Genomic DNA, 14,826 nt, shown 5'->3' with positions numbered 1-14,826 from the left:
TTGCCTGTTTCTCCTGCAACTTATTCTTAGTCCAGAGCAAGATAACTTTTCTTTGCAACTTTAATCATCACTGAGGAGTGTTGGATCTTGGCTGGAGGGAAACAACACATTTTTGCAAACAAAGAAAAAAGTGCTCTGATGACCACTAGAATAAAGTTTCCTTTCAAGCAGAACAAAATGTTTTTGTCAACCTGAGGCTGCTTTACTTTGGGAATCTCTAATAACAGGGTTTACAGTCTTTGCTAGATGAAATATTGTCAGTTCTTCAGGCTCCTTTTCAGGCATTAGTATGTGTGTAAATGAAAGCTTTCCAGACCAAACTTCACACCATATTAAAGTATATGGAGCTAGGGCTAGACAGGACATAGCATTAGCTAGACTGTCATTTACAGTGTGTTATAGTTGTAGGGATCATTCATTCAAGCCCAAATTTTTTCTATTTTCATTACTGCCCAGGTGCTCTCCTGGAAAATTTTCACCTAAGAATTTCACCCAAAGAGCTACTGAGTTAGTATGTACATATCTAACTTTTGGCCCTAGTAAGCTAGTGAAATAAGAGCAGTTTCCTCAACATCTTTCCTGTGTGAAGTCCTTTTCCTGCAATACCAGCAAGACACCTCATCACTCTTTGTTTATGTTTCCCCCTTTTGAAACAGGCATTAAAGGGTTGGTTCACTAGGCAGGTTGGCAAGAAGGATAAATCCAGTCATACAGAGGAAGATGGCAGATATTGAATATGGAAATACTATCCCAGATCAGTACCTCACTGTCCAAGCTGTGGCCTGGCTATGGGAGGTGCCAAGCAGCTCTCATCAGCCAAAGTATTCTTAAATAAATGATAATATTTTTTGTCTCAAGTTAGATGATGATCAATTTGGGGCTGGCTGACATTTATATTTGTAGTCCTTTCAATTTTTAAGAATGAGGATTTTTTTTTTACATTTGCTAATGGAGGAGAAGTGGGGCTATTTGTTCTACAAGTGCCTGCTCTAGACAGAATATTTCATCTCTATTTATATTTCTTCTTTCTACAATGGGCACAGATATTTTTGCCTCATCATTCATGGACTCCAGAGGATTAAATAAGCAATAATGGTGAACAGGCCAGATTTCTTATTTAGAGGTTCCAGATCAACAAGGCGATGAATAAATAGGACAAACAGATTCAGCCAAGGCTTACAGTGTATTAACTTCATCTCATTTCTCATTAGTTTGGTATCGAGCTTGTCTTACAGTCTGCTGGAGTTGCACTGTATATAAAAATCTGCTCTCAAAAGCAAGTTGGTAGTTTCTGGGATTTATAAATATTGATGGCTCAATGTGGCTCCCGTGTGTGTCATGACATTTCACACTGGAAAAGAAGAAAGTTGCAGCAGCTGTGCAGCATCCCAAGATCCCTTGCCACCAGCCTTTTTTCTTCTACTATTCAGCCTTTATTTTCCACCCTCCTGAGAACAGAAATGTCTTTCTTTTTTCATGGGCTTGAACCTACTTGGGAAATAAACGTTCTGCACACATAAAGGCTAAGAGCTAACTGTTAATTTTAGGCTACTCTTGTTTAAAACCCCACCTCTTACATGTGCCTTTACACTGTGCCCTCAGGCATGGTCAGAGGTTGTGCTCTTCCATGTCTGGCATGGAAGTGTCACAGATGTAATGGCTCTGTTTGTGAATTAGCTGCTCACATTCTTTCTCAAGCCTGGAAATAAAAAATAGGTAGGTCTTGTGTCACTAAGAAGTGAAGCACACACCCCTCTGTCTCTGCAAAGATCATCAGGTTTAAGAGAACAAAGCAGAAGATATTTGCCTGTATCATGCATACTTAACAAAATGGAAGTGTCACTGTTCTTAAAAGTAGAGGTGTAGAGAGCAATCCAAGCTATTGATTTTTGAACCAAGTCCTTTTGTTCCAAGGGAGAAAGTAATTCATTCTTACATTAGACTGTGGTTACATTAGATATTGGAAATTTGTGTAGCAAGACAAAAAGGAATTGCTGCCCTAAAACTTACATAAGTCTGCATCTTCTCTGGAAAAATCCCAGGGTAGATGCAGAATTGGTGACATCTCATCAGCTCTGAGCAGGAATTGTCCCAGAAGAGGGTTCTTGAGTGCTTTGTTATGCAAGTTTGCAGTTTGGACAAGAGCGGCTGAGCACCGGTCACTGTCTGAAAACTGCCTGTGCTGCAGCTTTCTTCTATTTCTCCTGTAATGAGCAAGCCAGAGTGTTTCGTATTTTTGTGTTTATATGTTTCTCTGTCTCAACACCTCTTGTAACATTGTCTCACTGTGGAAATTTGCTGTTACAACAAATGCTGTGCTAACTGGAGATGAGATGTTTTAGAAAGAAGCTCTGCTTGTACTATGATAAATGAACAGAAGGCCTATTTCATAGTGTTTGTGGAGAAGAAAGAAAAAGAAGTCCTGTTTCCCCTCATTGTCTCTATTTTTGAAAAGGGTTATATTTATTAGTGCTTGGTTTGTTGTTTTGTTGGGGTTTTTTCTGACTGCTAGACCACCAGAGCAGCACAGTATTCAGGAAATTTTCCCAGAATACATTGACACAATCAGCTTGCTGTCTGTCAGTGTCCACAGCTGCTGGGCTGGGAAGGGAAAGAGACCTGCTTATTATTCACTGATAGTTTTTTGAATGCTTTGAGGCAAGGATTCCTGAGTTTTCCTTCACCTACCATCTTCATTTATTCTTCTGAGGAGAAAACAATCCTGTTTGGGAGATTAAAAGGGGATATGATGGGGTAGAGTTGGGATAGGTTTTTTTTTTTTCTCAAGGTAATTCAACCCTACTTTTAGTGGTATATTTTCACATAGGTGAATGGGGAAGTTTTCTTGCCCAAATACTACTCAGGGGTGCACAAGCTTAATATCTGTGACTGGCTGACAAAATAGTGATCTGGTTTGCTCTCCTCCAATAAAAAATAGTCTGGATCCAGAGAGAGAGTGGCATTTGTTGCCCCCTCTTGTCACACATCTGTGTGCATGTATGCTTGTGTCTGTCCCCACTTAATTACAATTAAACCCTGTGCCTGGATGCAACCCAAAAGTCATGCTCCAGAGAATTTTTTGAAAATAGGTGTCCAGATGGAAAACAAGTGCCCTGCTGAGGTAAGGCATTCCAAATTCATGCTGTGTTAGACTCCAGGGAAGCCACTAGTGGAGCTTCTTGGGTCATAGGACACATTAGCTCTGTTGAACTCAAAAACATGCCTGTTGGGTGTGTTTGGTTTTCAGTCTGCCAACAAACCCCTAAAATCAATTAGTCGTGCAGCTCTACTTGCAGTACATATTTTCCTGCTGTTCACAGGTAGAGGCTATTTTATGTTATCCCTAATTATTTTTACATTAAGCTTTTCCTGCTGGCTAAGGCAGGCATTGCTTTTTGTGCAGGAATTAGAGCCCAGGCACCTTCTGAGTTTTTCAAATCTGCCATAAACCACTCCAAATACCTGCAATGGTATTTGTTTGTGTCTAGCACACTTGATGGGGAAGGAGAAAGGCTAAAAACTGCTTAGTCTCCCCCAAAAGCTTTGGCATTACACTTTGAGGTAAGAAGTCCATTCTTCTTCCTATGGCCAGGGCTCCATCTTTCTTAGATTCAAATGGATCTTCACAGTTCAGCTCAGAAAGCAGGAAAATGTGATTGTTTGGTTACACTGATTTTAGAGCATTGTGTTTATACACCTATTGGTGTATGTACATGTATTGCAGTCTGTTGTGAGATTGATCCAGGACTTTACATTTGTCAGTGTTAAGCGTTTTCCTCTGTTGTAGAGATCTCCTGGGGTGTGTGGGGTGTGGCTGTTTCACAATGGGGAAGAGGTGCAAGGCTGGGTGCTAATTTTCCAGCAGTTCTCATGGCACTAAAGTTTGGATAACCTAAGCAAAATTCACCATCCTTTGGCTGTATCATTTGCAGACAATTGTCCTGCTAAGGAAAATGGCATAGAGAAGAGTGTTTCCAGTAAATTTGATATGTTTTCCCCCAAACCTCATCCATTAGTTTCTTTATTTGCCAAGCTGAAGGGGATTCTCCCCATCACCTCTCACTCTCCTCCTGCCACTTGCTCCACCTCTTCCTCATCTCCCTATCTCTTTTTCTCCCTGTCCTCAGCTTCCTTCCTCATTCCATCTCCTCTCCATCTCACAAGTGGTTTCCTGGGAAGGAGATGGCACATTTTGAAGCTCATGCTAAGCTGCCCAGTGGCTACCCAGTTGCTTGGGAGGGCACAAGACACGGGGGATTTCTGAACTCTTCTACTCAGCCCTAATTTTCACAGTTTGCTCCAATTCATCTGAGAAATTTCTACCTTCCCTTCCAACTCAGCTGAAACCAGGTGAGCAACTCAAATGCTGTGAGGAGGAACCTTTCAGACAGGCACAGTGCAACCATGCAAACACACACACTTAGAAAGCCAGGGCCAGAAACCTGCTGTTCCACCTAAAGAGTAAGAACATAATAGGATGTTCTCACCTCAGCAGTGTTTCAGGGTGATGTGTGAGAGCAAAATTGGAAACTCTGCCTCTATCTCCACCCTGTCCAGTAGCTATCCTGGAAGCAGATAATTTGGTAATTTCATTCTTACAACTTCAGCTCCCCTAAATGACCTTTAAAATTTATTTGCTTCATTTACTTAGGTTTTAAGAGATTATGCTTAAGTAATGCTTCCCCGCATTTAATGTTTTGTTGTATTTTAATCTAGTGTGTAATGATTGTCTATATTAAATAATAGTAGCAACATTTGAAATTATTAATCAACAAAAGATGACAGATAATACATGTTAAGTTCTCTCTGTATTTTGAATCGTTTATCTCCCAGGTAACATAAGAAGAATGTTAAATCCTACTGGAACGCATTCCTCGGATGATGTAAATCGGCAAATGTACAGCAGCTGAATTTCTGGCCCATTATGTTTTTCTATGAAAGATGTCTTTGCCTTCTGAGTATTAATTATCCATGATTCTTTTACTTTTCTTGTTTTCTGCCTTTGCAGGTGCTGCTAATTCTCTCAATTTCTTCCAGAAATGGGAAAATTTATCTATATTAGGAAATGTGTTCTTCCTTTCTTCAGTAAGCTGCATTTTCATTTTTGGCATCCATATTTAAATCCTAATGCACATAGAGATATGAATGATGTGGGTTTTACTGCTGACAGTTTTAAATCCTGCCATGCATCAGCTGCATAGACAGCTTAACCCCTTCTTGTTCTAGCAGAAGACTGCATATTGTTTTGCAAAAGGTGACCATGTCACACACTGCATAGATGTCTCTGTCAACAAACTGCCCCCATCTTGAAGTGCCAAAATTAAATCAGGTAATAAATAATGCAGCAAGGCTGGTTGCTGGAGGGGGTATGAAGGGAAGGCTCAGAACCCCTTACCCCACAGCCTGCTGGCACTGGCAGATGCTCCAAAAGCTCCCACCCAAAGGGTTTCTTTACCCTTCCCTGATTCCCCCTTCAGAAAAGCTCAGGGTGAAGCCCACAACATCTGAGCTCTGGAATAACTTTCCATGTCCCACTGCTGGATGTGAGGGGCATTTTGAGTGCAATTAATTACAATTAAACCCTGTGCCTGGATGCAACCCAAAAGTCTCACATGTGCTCCTGTGAATTTTATGAAAATAGGTGTCCAGATGGAAAACAACTGCCCTGCTGAGGGAAGGCCTTCCAAATTCATGCTGTGTTAGACTTTGGGGAAGCCAGGGCAAGCAGTATCCAATGCTGCTCCAGGGGAATTCATCCAGGGGGCACAACTGGAGCCCCAGCCATGGGAGAGACTCCCTCCCCACAAGCCTGTGTGTGCTTTGCCACTTCTCTGTTTCCATCAGGAGCTGCAGGACGCTCAGCCTGGTTAGAACAGGGGAGAGGGTTAATCCCTCTGTCTCTACAAGAGTTTAATTGGAATGGAATTGTCTTTGACTTAATTTCCTCTCTTGTCTCTGCTCAAGCCTAGTGGATCAAAAGAAATGCAAATTAAAAGATAATATTTTGGATGTGCCTGATTTTAAAGTTGAACATGAGTAATCTTTCATGCCTCTGACTTAATGTCTGTATCATTTTTGTCACAAAAGTCTTGAAACAATGAGTATTTCCTTGTGTGACAAAAAGAATTTACTTTTTATCAAGAGAGGAAACCTGAGTGGTTCTCTCAAAGTATTAAAACAGAGCTACTAATTACCTCAAGTTATCAAACCTGACATTATCCTTTACATTAAAATACCATATGTTTTATTTTATAATGAGAGGGCAAAGATCCAGTTACTACAAAGTATGAAGCTACTGCATGTTGGGTGCCACTATATAGCAGGGTTTATTCACAAAGAAGTTCAGTTGGCTGATTATTAGATTATTGGTTAATGCAATTTAATATAAAACCCTTCTTTTCCTTTTTCTTTCCTCTTCCTTTCTTTCATTGTTAGTTTGAATTATAGCATTAGGAAAGTATTTTTCAAGTGGTTAACTTAAGTGTGCTTTCCAACATCTCTTTGTTTGTGAAGAACTGAATTCAAAGGTTCTGTTTTCTTTTTAGTGCTTGTGAAAATGAAGGATAGTTGTGTCTGCACTACAAGAAGGGTGATTTAGGTAAATGTCTCTGAGGCAGCTTGAGTCAATTTAGCTTAGACTTGCCCTGAAATTCTCTATTGCTTTGCTGCAAACATCCCCAAGAGAAAAGATTTACTCTTGCTGAGCTGTATTGGAGTAGAAGGTAGTTTTGTTGGTGTCTTACATTATGGCTGACAAAAAGGGTAGAGAAAAATGCCACAATGAACCACATCAATGGGGAGGAGAAAAAAATTACTTATTTTTTCTCCACATGTTCAGTCTGGGGATGATGGATGTCAGTTGTCATCTCTAAAACTCACATCAGACTTACCCAAGAAGTATATAAGGATTTTTTTATTGATGGTTTTCCAAGAATTCCTCATTTTCACAATACACACAAGAGATTTTTCCACAACTGCTTGACTGCACATACTAGAGTCCTACATTTTGGCTGACACTTTGGTAGAATAAATACCCAGGCCTATGTTCAGCCCTAGCTTGGGAAGGTCCAAATATAAATATATGGATGGAAAAAAAAAAAAAAAAAACCCGAACAAAAAAAATGCCTACATCTCTGCCATTCAGACCAGTAGTCCTGAGAATGTGCTCTGGGTCTGCACCATGGAACATATGGGAAGGCAAAGTCCTGAGACAAAACAAAGGGAGACGATGCAAGGGTAAATGCTATTTTTCCATTACCATGGCACTTATTCATAGATTGGGAGAAATAAGTTGTGCCTGCTCTTGGAACACAGCCATTCCTTTGCACATGCAGAGACATCTCTCAAGCCAGCTGTGCTGCCTCTGAGTTCCTTGTTATCAGCTCTTACAAGCATGGGGGAAAGAAACAAAATCATGACAATGATAAATGCTGCTTCTTTACACCCTTGCACATTGCCAGCCCGGTTTGTGGTCCAAAAGCCCCACTGTGGTCTGGCTCCAAGTAAACAGAGTTATTAGCAATCATGGGAGGCTGAGAGGTTGGAGGTTCGAGCTGACCAGTTGCTACAGAAAAACAACAGATTCCTCCTCTTCTTTTTTTTTTTTTTCCTTTTTTTTTCCTTTTGCCTGGGCTCCTTTTATTGCTGAATCTTTCACACTCTGGAGAAGAGCACTGCTGTTGTCTGGTGGCTAAAAGCAAAATCACATAAAGGAGGAAGAGAAAGGAGAGTAAAACAAAGCTGTCTCTCTCCCCCAGCTCGTTAGGAAATGCAGCAAGCGATCCCCTAGGCGCACCAGGTAGTGCCCCTGGGCTGGCACGGTGCCATCTGTGCCATCTGCTGGGTATCAACCCTTCCTCTGCTTCCCATCACGTAGAACCTGCTGCAGCCAGGGCTGCGCTCCTGCTGAAATCACTGCGGCACACAGCCAGCCCAGGTTAGCAGTTCGATAGCTTTTGCTACAAAAGAGGGGAAGAGGGGGAGGAGGGTGCATTACATCTTTGTATTTTCACAGTTATAATCTCTGTTATGGTATTTGTGAGTGTAATAGGACATTTCTGTAGCTATTTACTACAGGTCAGGGCAAGTGTCCTGCTTCCCATATGCCATCTCACTGAAATGGCTCTTTTTGTTTGCTGAGTACAACTTTAGGTGAAACAGCACAGTGGAATCATTGGTGTGATTAGTGGGTTAAAGGAGAACAATAAATAAAAATGTGTTGCATACATTATGAGATGCAGGATTCAAAATGACGGGCTGTCATATAAAAGTGGGAACAAAATAGGAAATTGAGACCCAAAAAAAGGCAGCAGTAAAAAGCTCGGTATTTTATTCCATGTCAGATGGTTCCTCTTCTATCTAAACTGGCATGTTTCCTAAAACAATATTGTTTAAGGAAACAGCTGCTCCATCAGAGTGTTTTCCTTCTGCTGTGTATCATCTGCCCAGCGTTTTGCTCTGATCAGAAAGGTAAAGAGTATGAGAACAGAGGGAGAGTTGAAGGAAAAAACATTCCATGCCTCTAAACAGCAATGCAGCAGCTCCAAGCAAAGTCACAGAAGTATAGGAGAAATTCACTAATAAATTGAGCATTGACATTTTCAACAGGAGAAAATACATCCCAACTGTCATAATTTCTTCCAGGTTTTGCAAGGCCACATCATCAGTACTTCAAAACAATAGGAATGTTAAGACTAGTGTCTGAGATTACAGTAAAGCCATCTAATTTCCACAGTGCAAGGAATTTCCAACAAATTTTGTGAAATCCGTTAATGTAGAAGTCTTCCATGTGAACAGAATAATGTTGTTCTAGTCTTAAAAACTGAAAATGTAAGATGGTACTAAATGTTTTGAAATGTCATGTGACTGTTCTAGGGATCAGATGCTGTTAAAAAAAACCTGTTTGGGTTGGAAAATTAGGTTTTAGTTCAATTTCTGCTGGTCTGTGTTAAAGAAGATTTTGATTTGGAAGCCCTTCTGACTAAAAAAATCCAACCTTTTTTGGGGCAGTGTCATATTTCTTCACAGAAGAGTTTAATTTCCAGTCTCTTCAGCCTAGGTTCTTTGAGAAGTCTCACCTCTGGCATTTTACCTTTTGGATTTTTTTTCTGCTTGCAAAGTAGGGAATCTTGGACACACATTAAAATTAAAAGCAGGATGGGCAAAAGAGGTGTTTTGCCAGGAACAGTGTGAGTTTTACGTGATGGTACTTCTAGACTGCTTTTCTTTCAACCTGAATGGGCTCACTATACTCCAGAGCACTTGCAAGAATATCTCATACCTTGATATGTGCTGTTGGGTTTGAAGTGTAAAGCAAACACCCTAATAAACAGCGTGATATTTAGAGAGAATGAATGGTGAGTGACACCTAGTGAGCTATTAACTTTTATTTTGTTCATTTTGCCATCTGTCTTTCTTGCTAAGCTTCTCCTGATCTCAAATTCAGATCCAGTAGTTTAGCTGATTGTGTACTGAAGCAGCTCTGATGGACCAAAACCAAAGTTTTCAAGGCAGACTTGCCAAGTTTGCCAATGCTGATCTGGAATTCAAACACCCAGATGTTTTGAAGAGTGAAAATGCTGGAAACTGATTATCTCACTAAGACTTGTGAGTTCTCTTCAAAATCTAGCATTCATATGGACACCTCTCCTCAAAAGCCCTGAGATTCTTTGAAGAACACCATTCTAAATGTGTATGTTGAGCATTTAAAAATTAGCCTTTGGATTCTTTTTGGAAATAAGTCTGCAGCTCTTTTCAAGAGAGTTAAGGTAACGTCTGCATCCCCTGAAATCTACTGGCATGGTACAAATAGGCACAAAAAAGCCATCGATGCCTTGCATCAACACTTAATTGCATTTGACTAAAGCACACATTTGCTGGAAGTGTGTCCTCCAAAAACCATTTTGCTAAAATGTAACTCAATGCTTTTAATTTAAAAGACATTATTTGTGTTTCAAGAGATTTCTTTAAGGCTGTAACCAAAGCCAAAGAACAGCTGTACCACACAGACACAGGAAATTCTTGTCTTTTCCCCCAAAATACATGGAAAACCCATCATTTCTGATCTTGCTACAGCTGATTTACCACAGTTTTGACTTGGCAATCTAAAGTCATATGTCAGAGACTGGAAGGATTACACCATGGTGAAATCAGGTACTGCAGTTACTGTGGAGAGGCACCGCATTTGGTCTGGGCTAACTGGAAATAGTTCTGTTTTTTTCTTTTCCAAGGAAATTGTCTCTTCAGCCTGACTTAAAGTTTTCAGTTCAATGTCCACCAAGTGTTTCAGGTTGCTCATTTGGGGGTTTCTCCTTTTGATTTTTGAGTGCCACCTCCAGATTTTTTTTTAACCCATTGGCATGCAATTCTCCAGCATGTCTGATTTTTGCCTGCCTCTTTTCTAGGCAAAACTGCTCACCCGACAACCAGAATTTGCAGTTTCCATCTGCCCCAAGCTGGGCTTTGGGCTGGAGAAGTAGCTGCAGGCTGCTGTTCTCCTAAGGAGAATAAGATTTGGGGTCTGTCTGTGCCACAGTACCAAGAGTTCATTTCCCTCTTTCTGGTAAGTACATATGGACACATATGTAGCTTTTACATAACGTTCCTCTTGATGAGCATCTAAGATTCTAATCCAAATGCTCCCTCAAAGTTATGTGTTGGGTGAATACATCCCATAATCGTCCTGGTCTGTGCTGGAAATATTCATATGTAAAATCTGCTCAGGGTTTCTACTAGTTGTGCTGGTCTTGATAGATGGTGTTTTGTGGAGAGTGTGCAGCCTGAGCAGAGTTGTGTGGGGGCCCTTGGGCTGACCTGTTCTAACTTCAGAGCTGTGCATGGAATTAAATGCAGCAGGGAGAGCTGCAGGGCTCCTTTTCCTGAATGACAGCAGTCCCTCTTGTCAGACACAGGGAAGCTGGAATTGCTGGATGGCTCCCTGTACTGATACAGCACCATTTCTAATATTTAAACAACAGTTTAATTTTTCTGGAGAGAAAATGTGTCTAAAATTTCTGGGGAAAAAAGCAAAGTAAACCTTCAGAAAACTGCAGATGGAAAGCTTGCATTTATGCAAAATGGAAACATGCTGAGAATCATTGGAGAAAACCTATATTTTCTTGCCAATTATAACAATATTAGGTAGCAGGGAAGGTTTCCAAGGCAACCTGGCCACGGATGCATTCATGTGGAGTGTGTGTGACTACCTGCTTTGTCAAGCCAATGGATGCATGTCAGAAGGTGGGGTGGGGGGGGAGTACAGATCATTTCATCAATCTACACTACAAAAACTATTTAAAAGCAGAACGTTTGGGGCTTTTTCTTTTCTTTTTTTTTTTTTTTTTTTTGGTGCCTGATTGTGCCAAGCTTTTCACTGTTTTTTTAGAATAGGCAGTAGGAATAGGCAAATATGTGGGAGCCAGACTGAAAACACCTGTCTGGTGGGGTGTCCATGGTTAGAGGAGGCCTTCTGGGCAAGGTAGTGTGAAGTCTGCTCATACCTTCTCTGTGGGTGTAAACAGATGTACATCTTCCCCAAATAAACTTCCTTCTTCTTTTTATCTGAACTAACACCAGCCTGTATTTCCCAAGGTGATAAACCAAAGCAGTTCTTTAACACCTCAGGTTTTTTGCCTTCAACTGAAGCACTTGGTACCATCTTGTCTTTGCCTGTCCCTCATTCCTCTCCAGCACATCTTTATGTGGTGTATTGGAGCTTTCCTGGCCTCTCCAGGTCTCCTGTGAAGCATAGAGAGCAAAACACACAGTGTGGCCCTCCCATGTTTTCTTCAGGCCATCGCTCTTGTTTCCTCTGAAGAGTCATTGCAGTTAAATGTTGTGCAAGGACCCTGCTGTCAGTCTCCAGGGAATTCACTGCCTTGTGTTTGACCTTTTAAAAACTTCCAGGAACTGCAGATTAGGTTTGTTTAGGGAAAAACTATCAGGTCTGCATGGTACCTGATACAGCTGTCAGGAAAATAAAAAAAACAGCCCCATAGCCACCCAAGGGAACTGAGAAAGAAATGTGGGTCATGTTCATCACTCTTGACTGCTTTCCAGATTGCCAAGGCAGCTGTGACACAGCCATGATGTAGAGCAGTCCATCCCTCACTTTAGCTGGTCAGCTGAGCTGAGCCTGCAGGTCTGATCTGACATCTCTGGGAGCAGGGCAGATCACTGGGGGATGCAGCTGTAGCCTGAGATTTGGAGGAGAGTTTCCACTGTCCTTCAGCAGCAATCCCCTTTGCAAATTAGTTTTGCTTCAGGAAAAGCCAGAGAGGATTCCCAACTATCTTTCTCTTAACCCAAACTGTTGCCGTATTGAGTTCACTGCAACTGTGCAGCTTCCCCTGGGAATTAAACAGTCCCAGGAGGTGTTCAATGAGCATTTACTCAGGGATTGAACAATGCCTGTGTGATCCCTGTTGGCTCTGGCCTGAGAGTTCCAACCACACTGAAACTCTGCTCATGTGCACAGCCACATTCCTTCCTCAGCACCACTTTCAGAGTAGCCACGGCAGCTGCTGTGGGCAGCGAATGTCCATCACAGCCTGAGCACCCAGAAGTAAGCCTCAGTGAAAAATTGAGATGCTGGGACTTTGTGGTTACATTATTTCACCTAACCATTGCTTTTTACCATGCATTACAAAACATCCTCTGTGCATGCAGACGTGCAGGCTGACATGCATCTAAGTCAGCTCAAGAGCTCATACTTTTGGGCAATGAGAACCCACCCAGCTAGGGAGATGCATCCATTTACTTTCCCAGAGATTTTCCTCTCCACTGGCTGCCCTGAAATTTTAGGCATGAGCCTGTTTTTAACTTGTTCACTGGCAAGGAAAGAAGGAACTTGGAAAGAGATAGCCCAGATTGTGTCGTTTCAGTACCTAAACAGGGCCTGCAAGAAAGCTGGAGAGTGACTTTCTACTGCGGCATGTAGTGATAGCACAAGGAGAAATGGCTTTAACCTGACAGAGAGTAGGTTTAGATCAGATATTAGGAAAAAATTGTTACTGTGGGGGTGGTGAGGCACTGGAACAGTCATCTCAGTGAAGCAGAGAGTGTCCCATTCCTGGACACTGATGGAAGGCATCTAAAGGTGGAAGTAGCTCTTAAGCACTGAATATATCATTGAATACCTGGGCCCAAGTGATTCAAGGTGCTGCTGACACTTAAGGCTTGTGTTTAAGCCTCTCAACCACACTAGGGCCCCACATGATTTGGTATTTTGGGTTCCGGAGAAAGGTGCATCAAGCTCTTGCCTCTGGAGGCAAAATCAAACACAGGATTGAATTGCATTGCCTTTTTACAATATGAGACACTTGACAGAGCTATAGAAATCCCATTTGAGAAACGATAGCTGTTGATTTTCTGCTTGCTGAGAATTATTAGTATTTTTTCTATCCTGCAAAACCAGCCATTAAATCAGCAAAATGCTTTGGCATTAGAATCATTTTGGAAAGTAAAAAATACTGCTTCTTCTTCTTGAGCTGCAAATGTTCAGTTGCAAAGTTAAGGGAAAATCTAAAAGTACAAATAATGATCTTAATTTGAAAGACATTTTGCAAGTAAATATGCTACAATTGTAGCTACAAATCAGATAATTGCTGAACATTTTAAAACCCAGGAGAAAAAAAATTAAAACAATAAAATCAAATTTAAGTCCAAACAAATAACAGGGGAATTCTAAGTAGAAGGTTCAGATTATTGGGTTTTTGGCAGTTCTTTTGGACCATTTCTTTATCTCTAAAACCTCAACTATTGTGTAGTGGTCTCTAATCATCTATGTTATAATATTTATATGAGCATATACTTTAACATATAGTGGTTTACAGTCAATTTTTCCATTACTGTATTAGAAATGTATCCATGAAACATAAAAAGGTCAACCACTTCAATGAAATGACTTTTAAAAAAAATACAGTTTTACAACCATACATAAATATATGTATTTTATTATGTCAAAGAATATGAAAGGACATAGTTCAGTGTTAAACTGCAAGTCTTTCAAGGAGGACACATTAGCTCTAAACTGGGATATATGATCATTGAAATACATTATTTCTGCCTTGGACTTTACATTTCCAAGAGAAAGGTTTTTCTTCTCCCTCCTTCCCATCCTTTTCCCCCACTCATAACAGTTTATCTATCCAAGTACTAATATGTCTTGTCACCAAGTGTCTTAGTAAAGGCTAATTAGAAACTGGGGGCCGTGCTGGCCCCCTGCATTGTGCCCAACCCAGTGGCCCAGCTCTGCCTCACCAGGACAGCCCAGCTGTTCTGACCCATGCTTTGGGGGGCTGCTGGCAGCTGAGTCAGGGAGCAAAGCTGAGGTGCAGCCACAATGCAGGTGACAGAGATGGTCTGGAAGTATCCCCAGCTGGGACTGGAATTTGACTGAAGGGAACGTGCAGAGACAGTGTTGATGCATGTGGAACATTCATAGAACGCCCTGAAAAGGTAGAGGGAAAGGGAGAAGAGACCAGAAAATACACGTTGGACATGTGTTTGATCCTTCTGTCTGCCTGTGACAAAGTTTGGCTTGGTCTGAGCTGATCCTCAGAGAAGTTCCAAATCCCTGGATAGCTTTTGTAGCTTCTGATGAGTCTATAACAGCACAGATATCTGTGCTGATCTGCCAGCTAGTTCCTTCTGTACAGGCTGCCAGCATATCCCACTTGACTGTGGGATCCCAGGAATATGGGTTCCCTAAGCATCCACTGTTCCACAGTTAACTAATATCTCTAGGCCATACCCGACCTAAATTTTATGCAACTAATTAAAATGGTAAGTTTATTTCTGAGGAGCAGCTGTTCACAGAGATGGGAG

General features: G+C 41.2%; 1 long non-coding RNA gene across 2 annotated transcripts in view; it reads left to right on the top strand.

Moving 5' to 3' along the window:
* The window catches only part of LOC146437954 (uncharacterized), a 56,858-nt gene that overhangs the window by 20,159 nt on the left and 21,873 nt on the right, over window positions 1-14,826 (top strand). The window contains exon 4 of one of the 2 annotated variants that reach the window (XR_014851998.1): window positions 10,404-10,561. The exons of the other annotated variant lie outside the window; for it this stretch is intronic. This is a non-coding gene — a long non-coding RNA (uncharacterized LOC146437954). The remainder of the gene's footprint in view (window positions 1-10,403; window positions 10,562-14,826) is intronic. 2 annotated transcript variants of the gene reach the window in all.

Source organism: Lichenostomus cassidix, chromosome 4, assembly GCF_008360975.1.
Source record: "Lichenostomus cassidix isolate B80296 chromosome 4, HeHo_3.0, whole genome shotgun sequence".
NCBI lineage: Eukaryota > Metazoa > Chordata > Aves > Passeriformes > Meliphagidae > Lichenostomus > Lichenostomus cassidix.
Note: the sequence above shows the minus strand (reverse complement) of the source record. Positions and strands in the feature narration are given on the sequence as shown.